The sequence below is a fragment of the Microtus ochrogaster genome, chromosome 10 (genome assembly GCF_000317375.1).
Source record: "Microtus ochrogaster isolate Prairie Vole_2 chromosome 10, MicOch1.0, whole genome shotgun sequence".
Taxonomy (NCBI): Eukaryota; Metazoa; Chordata; class Mammalia; order Rodentia; family Cricetidae; genus Microtus; species Microtus ochrogaster.
Genome location: NC_022016.1, coordinates 22,376,536 through 22,382,709, shown reverse-complemented (window position 1 = coordinate 22,382,709; position 6,174 = coordinate 22,376,536).

Sequence of the window (6,174 nt, the reverse complement as noted above, 5' to 3'; positions counted from 1 at the left end):
CAGATGCCACTGCTCTGAAAGAACCTTACCTGTCCTCCACTTATCGCTGCTCTGGAACTGACAAAGGTGGCCCTGTTGGCTCCTTGTCTGCCTTAGCCACTGATAGTCTGTGATGTTTACGCCCTCGTTTCTGAACTATTAGTCTCAGACATCTTTGACTTGGTGGCATGTGACATTTTGGCAGCTACAAACCACTAATTTCCCAAACAGGAGTCCTTACAGCAAATGCTTCAGACAAATGAATGTGATGGTCTGGACACTGAAACTGTTTGTTTGTTTGTTTGTTTGTTTTTGTGTTTTGTTGTTTGTTTGTTTGAGACAGAGCCTCTCTATATACCCTATGGTCCTGGAACTCATTATGTAGACCAGGCCTTCAGGCCTTCAACTCACAGAGATCTCCCTGCCTCTGCTGGATTAAATATATCACACCTGCACACCTGGCTTTGTTTTTTGTTTGTTTGTTTGTTTGTTTTTTGATGAGACATTTTGTCCAGTGAAAAGCTGATGTCAGAAAACCTCCTTATTGGGTTACAAGAACTGAAGAATTTAAAAGCCCTTAATAGATAAAGACTAGTAAAGTCACAGTAACCAATTATTTAGTATTTGTGTGTCTATGCGATTTATTTAATACTAAGAATCCAAACATTTGACAAGTGTGCTGTTTTTAAATTTTAGTCCTTTTTTTTTTGACTCTTAACTTAGAAAACATTAAGGCCAAACTGGATTTTCTGATACTGATTTGTTTATATGTATAAATGATTATGTTATGATAATATATTTAATAACCAATTTGGAGGGAAGATAGTACATGAAATGGTGATTATTGTAAAAATCAGTGATATGTGTATGTATATGTGTATGTATGTGTGTATATATACATAAATGTATACATAATATACATACATATACATATATATGTGTATATATATACACACATAATTTTCAGATTTGAGAGTAATCTCCTATGGCAGATGGGCCATTGCTACATATACATCTGAAATTTTTTTTCCTTTTTGTTTTATGCTTATGCATGAAGATTTGGTATTGATCAGGGTCAGGCAAGCCTTTTCTTCCGCGTTACCTGTGTTTTCTTTGCGGACTTACAGCGGCACTCATTATCTTTTCCTGTTTCCATCTGCTCCCCGAATTTTATGTCAGCAACTTCACTTTTTATTATGTTTCAAGCACAGTTTGAGTGATTTCTCAGGCCGCCTCTGAGGTACTTCACATTTCTTTGAGAGTCCATAATGACCTCATGGACAGTGGTAACTTCCCTTTATTTCCTACATGGTAAATCTGGGTCTTTGGTGAAGTGGCTAGGGGGATAGCGAGAATAGCGATGCTGGGGCAGTGGGAATGGGAGGCTGTGCGTGGATAGTTCACCCCCTGTCGAACTGTGTCTGTCTCCCCCTGCCGCCACCCTCAGGGCCCAAGAAGCCTGTTTTACACTTTGTTGTTCACTGTGCTTTTCCCAATGTTGTTAAATCTCAAGGAATAAAATTTAATCTGGTATGGTTGAGTTTTGAAAGATCAGAAACCATGGTATTTTGAAAATATATGATTTAGACCCAGCATGTGGATGGAGACATTATTAGACCCTTTGGTTACTATGGTCCCCCAATACTGAGTATATTTTCTGAGAGTCATTAAACAGAGATGGCATTTGGATAATTACTAGCCACCCTGAGCTGATTATACTGCGTTTAGATATTTCCCCTCGGTCTTCCAAGGAAGTTGAACCCTTGGTGGTATGCTGACATGTCTTTAGATGGCCTTCCTGGCACTCCACACTTGTTGGTGTGCTGATGGGTCTTTTCAGATGGCGTTCATGACACTCCTTCCCCAAGTAGGAGCAATTCATTATAGTTTTCTTGATATAAAATAAAACATTCTTATTATAAATTAAATTTTAAAAGCCTAACTCAAAAGTTTTCTGATTCTAAAAATTGAGATATTTCATATTTAGACTACTTTTGGCTTTCAGTGTTATTGTGTAATGCCTACACATAGATTTAAAACATGTGAACAATATAACTGATTTATAAATAAGTGGCTTGGTTGAGAACACATCTTGAAGGTATGTGTGACGCTATGTTTAATAGTAGTACGAGGAAAATTAACTCATTCGCACTGATTGTGGTGAGAAAACTTATGTTCTAATGGAAGGATAAGATTTCTGGGGAAAAAAAACAAATTAGAGAAAATCTACTTTGTGGTTTTTCTGTCCTACAGGTCTTAATAAAATAACTTTCCATTAACGTCATTCCAGATTCCATACACATAGGAAGTTAGTGTCCCTGATAAACAAGCTTTGGGCTTGTGGCTCTTCACTTCTCTGTGGGAAAAATTATAACAAAGCCAAACGATTAAATGCAGTTTGTGTAGCATCTTAATTCTAGTGCTGAAATCATACTTCTTAATACTGAAGTGTGAGGCTGGAGCCACTGTTGGAGTAGTGATCCATAACTGTGTGCTCTGTTTCTATATTGCTTTTTTGTGTACCCTGAAAATTACTACAGTGAAGTTAAGTGTGACAACCCACTTTAGAAGAGTTAGTTACCTGGAATTTACCACCATTAAAATCAAAACAAATCTCAGGAATACTTTTGTAGAACAAAAACAGACTGATCAGAGAATACTTCCCCCATCCAAGAGGAAGATAATACCTTTGAGGGGATTTCTTTTAAGTGTACATATGACTATCAGTAAAAATAACTTGATTATTTGAAGGTTTTAATTGTGATGGCAGGGTGGGTGTGCCACACCATGGTTACGTTTATTACACAGTTGGAAACACTATTAATTCTCAGAGTAGGAATGCTGACTTGAAGGTTTTACCTGACTGGGCTGGTCAACAGCACAGCATTCCCCATTCTGTGCAAAATTTCAGAACCTGTAGGTGACACTGAGAAGATGGTCAGTGGGTGGGGAGAGTGCTTGACGTGCAGGCACGAGGACCTGAGCTCAGGTTCCGCTCACCTGGAGCTTGGGAAATGGAGACAGTGATATCTAGAGGGGGCTTGTTATCTAGGCCAAGGGACATGGGGAGCTCTGGGTTCAGTTGAGAGACTGCGGAATGAGGTGGCCAAGCCTCCAACATCAACCATGGGCATGTGTACATATGGTCTCTCTCTCTCTTTCATACACACACACACACACACACACACACACACACACACACACTTTCATACAGCAATGCACATCACATACTCATTCAAAATAAAAGACCCTGCAAATCTTAACCTTAGAGCTGTTGGAGATGTGGATGTGGTTAAGGACCTTCAGATGAGGGAGGTACTGGATGATCTAAGTAGGTCTAATTTAATTGCATGAATTATTAAGTGTTAAGAAACTTTTCTAGCTATGGTGAGGGAGAGAACTATAATAATGGAAGGAAGAATATGGTCAGAGAGACATAACATCCTGACTGCGAAGATAGAACAAAAGGGCTACAAGCCAAGGACTGCAAACAGCCTACTGAAGCTAGAAAGGACTGGGAAACAGATTGTCTATTAAAACCTCTTGAAGGATGCCACACTTTGAGTTGAGCTCAGTGAAACTTGTCTAACAGAACTGTAAGTTTCTCCTGTTTAAAGCTGCTGAATTTTTGTTAACTTATTATGGTGGTCATGCATCTTATTTGTGTTTTTTAATTTATTAAGTATTTATCAAACTGTAAATACTATAAGTGAATAAGATCTGTTTGGTATAATACAAAATATGTGGTAATTTGTAAGATTTCCTTACATATAGATAGATAGAGCTCATTTTGGTACTTAAATGAATTGAATGAATTACAGCTAGGTTTTATCCTTTAATGAAATGTTGCTGGGCTAGGGATGTAGCTCAGTGGTAGAGTGCTTGCATTGGGTAAAAGCATTTTGGTAGTACCATTGAATCAGATATATAACCAACATTTTATGATTGCTAAAATGAGTGAGATTTCATTGACAATTACATTGGTATTGTTTATGATGTAATTTTGACAAATGAATTTGGGGAAATGTCCAAATGTATCTGCTTTTGTCATACAGAGCTATCATCTCTAAACTTTATCAGATGAAGGGCATTTCTAATTCTGCCATGCTTAACATTTGTCGGGGAATTGTAGAAGGATTTATTGAACTCAGAGCCTAGGGCATCAGTGGTTTGGTCTCTGTCTTGATGTAGAAATCTTCAAAGAGCAGGGTGATGGGTTGTTGAATCCTTCTGATCATGGCTTCCCATGAGTAATCATTGCAAAATGACAGAATTCAAGCTATTATACAATATCAGGATATCTAAAATTAGAATAAATGTATAAGAGGCAAGTACAGGACGAGTAAATGGTTTTTAAGTTGATTCTCCCTTTGTTCTGTCTAGTTCTTGGGGGATATTTCCACTAGTACTGGTGAAATCGGTTCCAAGAGCTGTACCATTGTTGTGTTTATTGGCCCATGGGGGAGGCAGAAGTTAAACAGATAATTAAAAGTCTGAGAAGTAGGCCTGAGTAAAGAAACTATGATGACAAGGGAACTCAAGAAAGAGGGCGGGCTTTAAAGCAGTAAGAAAGGCTGGTAGGATTTTCTTGTCACTGAAAGTGGAGTCTGGTGGTAAAAGCTGGTTAGACTGGAAGAGGCTGAATCTTTAAGTTATTGTTAGAGCAGTGGTTCTCAACCTGTGGGTCCTCAACCTCTTTGCCTGTCACATCTCAGATACCCTGCACATCAAATATTTACAACTCTTAGCAGTAACAAAATTCCAGTCATGAAGTAGCAATGGAATGATTTTTATGGTTGGGGCCACTGCAACATGATGAACTGTATTAAAGGGGCGCAGCATTAGGATGGTTGAGAACCTCTGTTTTTGAGGGTTTGGGAAACTCACTGTAATCTGGAAATCAGAAAGGAGAAAATACAAATCCACAATGCTGAGGTAGGAGGTTACTTCAGCTCTCAAGGTGCTAGTGAAACAGAGACTAGGTGGAGCCATGATAAGTATTAGAGAGCAGGGAGACTTTTCTGGGAAATAAATAATCCTGCCAGCATCATCAACAACAGCAAACCACATTCTCATAGAGAAAGGACCCAATCAGTTATTGAGTAGGTGTTGAAAGATGTGCACATGGAAGGTATCTCAAAAATGACCACAGAGTTGCCCATTTTACATAGAAAAATATGTGAAAGTAATTTGCTTCTAATTGGAAATGGAATGGTCTCTCCTAAGTTTCCATGAGGACCTCCGAGTCGCACACAGTCATTTTTACATGTCTTGAGTTGATTTGCTAAGTAACACAGTTGCTATCTCTATACTGTAAAACTAGAGACTAGGCTCTACCCGTAGAGAGATTTATCACAGTTCCAGCCGTTAGAGTAAGGACTCAGATGCTCTGTGTCCCCTGGGAAGGAGAAAGTGGTCTTTTTAAATGGAGAAAGTCAGTGTTGAAGTTAAGAGTGGTAGATAGCACTACAAATCCTTCTGTATTGTAAAAAGTAATGTAGGCTGAAGATAAGGTTTATGCTCCTCACCTGGCTTTTGGTAACTATAGCCTGAGTATAGACTGGGTGTTTAGGGATGCAGAAGGTGGGGGAAGAAAGGAGAAAGTTGTGTCTGTCATCACAGATTTAGCAGAAGTAAATTATTCTTAAGTGGTTGCTACTGGAGTCATAGAGTGGTGGTCATTATTTTTATCTTTTATTGCTGTTCCTGGACAAAGTGGCTGAACATTTAGGTCGCCATCACTTGTAATCTAGATCTGTGCTTCCACATTGGTGGATGTGCTTAGGGGTTCCCCCCTGGGCCTTTTCCACCTCTGCTCATGGAGTTGCGCATTCTCTTGAATCCCTTGGGTGCACTGACTGTCCTGCTCCAGAGCCTCCCTTGAGGTGGGGTGTCCTATCACGCTGTCTTGCTTCTTCCCTTTGAAAGTTTGCTTGTTTGGACATATTTTCACTTGTTTCCACACATAACTTGTAGATGTTTATTTCCCCGTACTGTTAGGTCTTCTTTTACTGGCTTATTTGTTTGGTCTGGATTGTCTTGGCATTTGGAGCCATAGCACAAATGCTTTGTTCTCCCGTGAGAGCAGGGGATACACAGAGAATGGCTTTGTGTGACTTGGAAATGAAGGAAAAGGGGGAAGTGTCTTATTGGGAAGAAATACCTGTCTATGGAGCCTAAGTGAGCCTCCAGGGT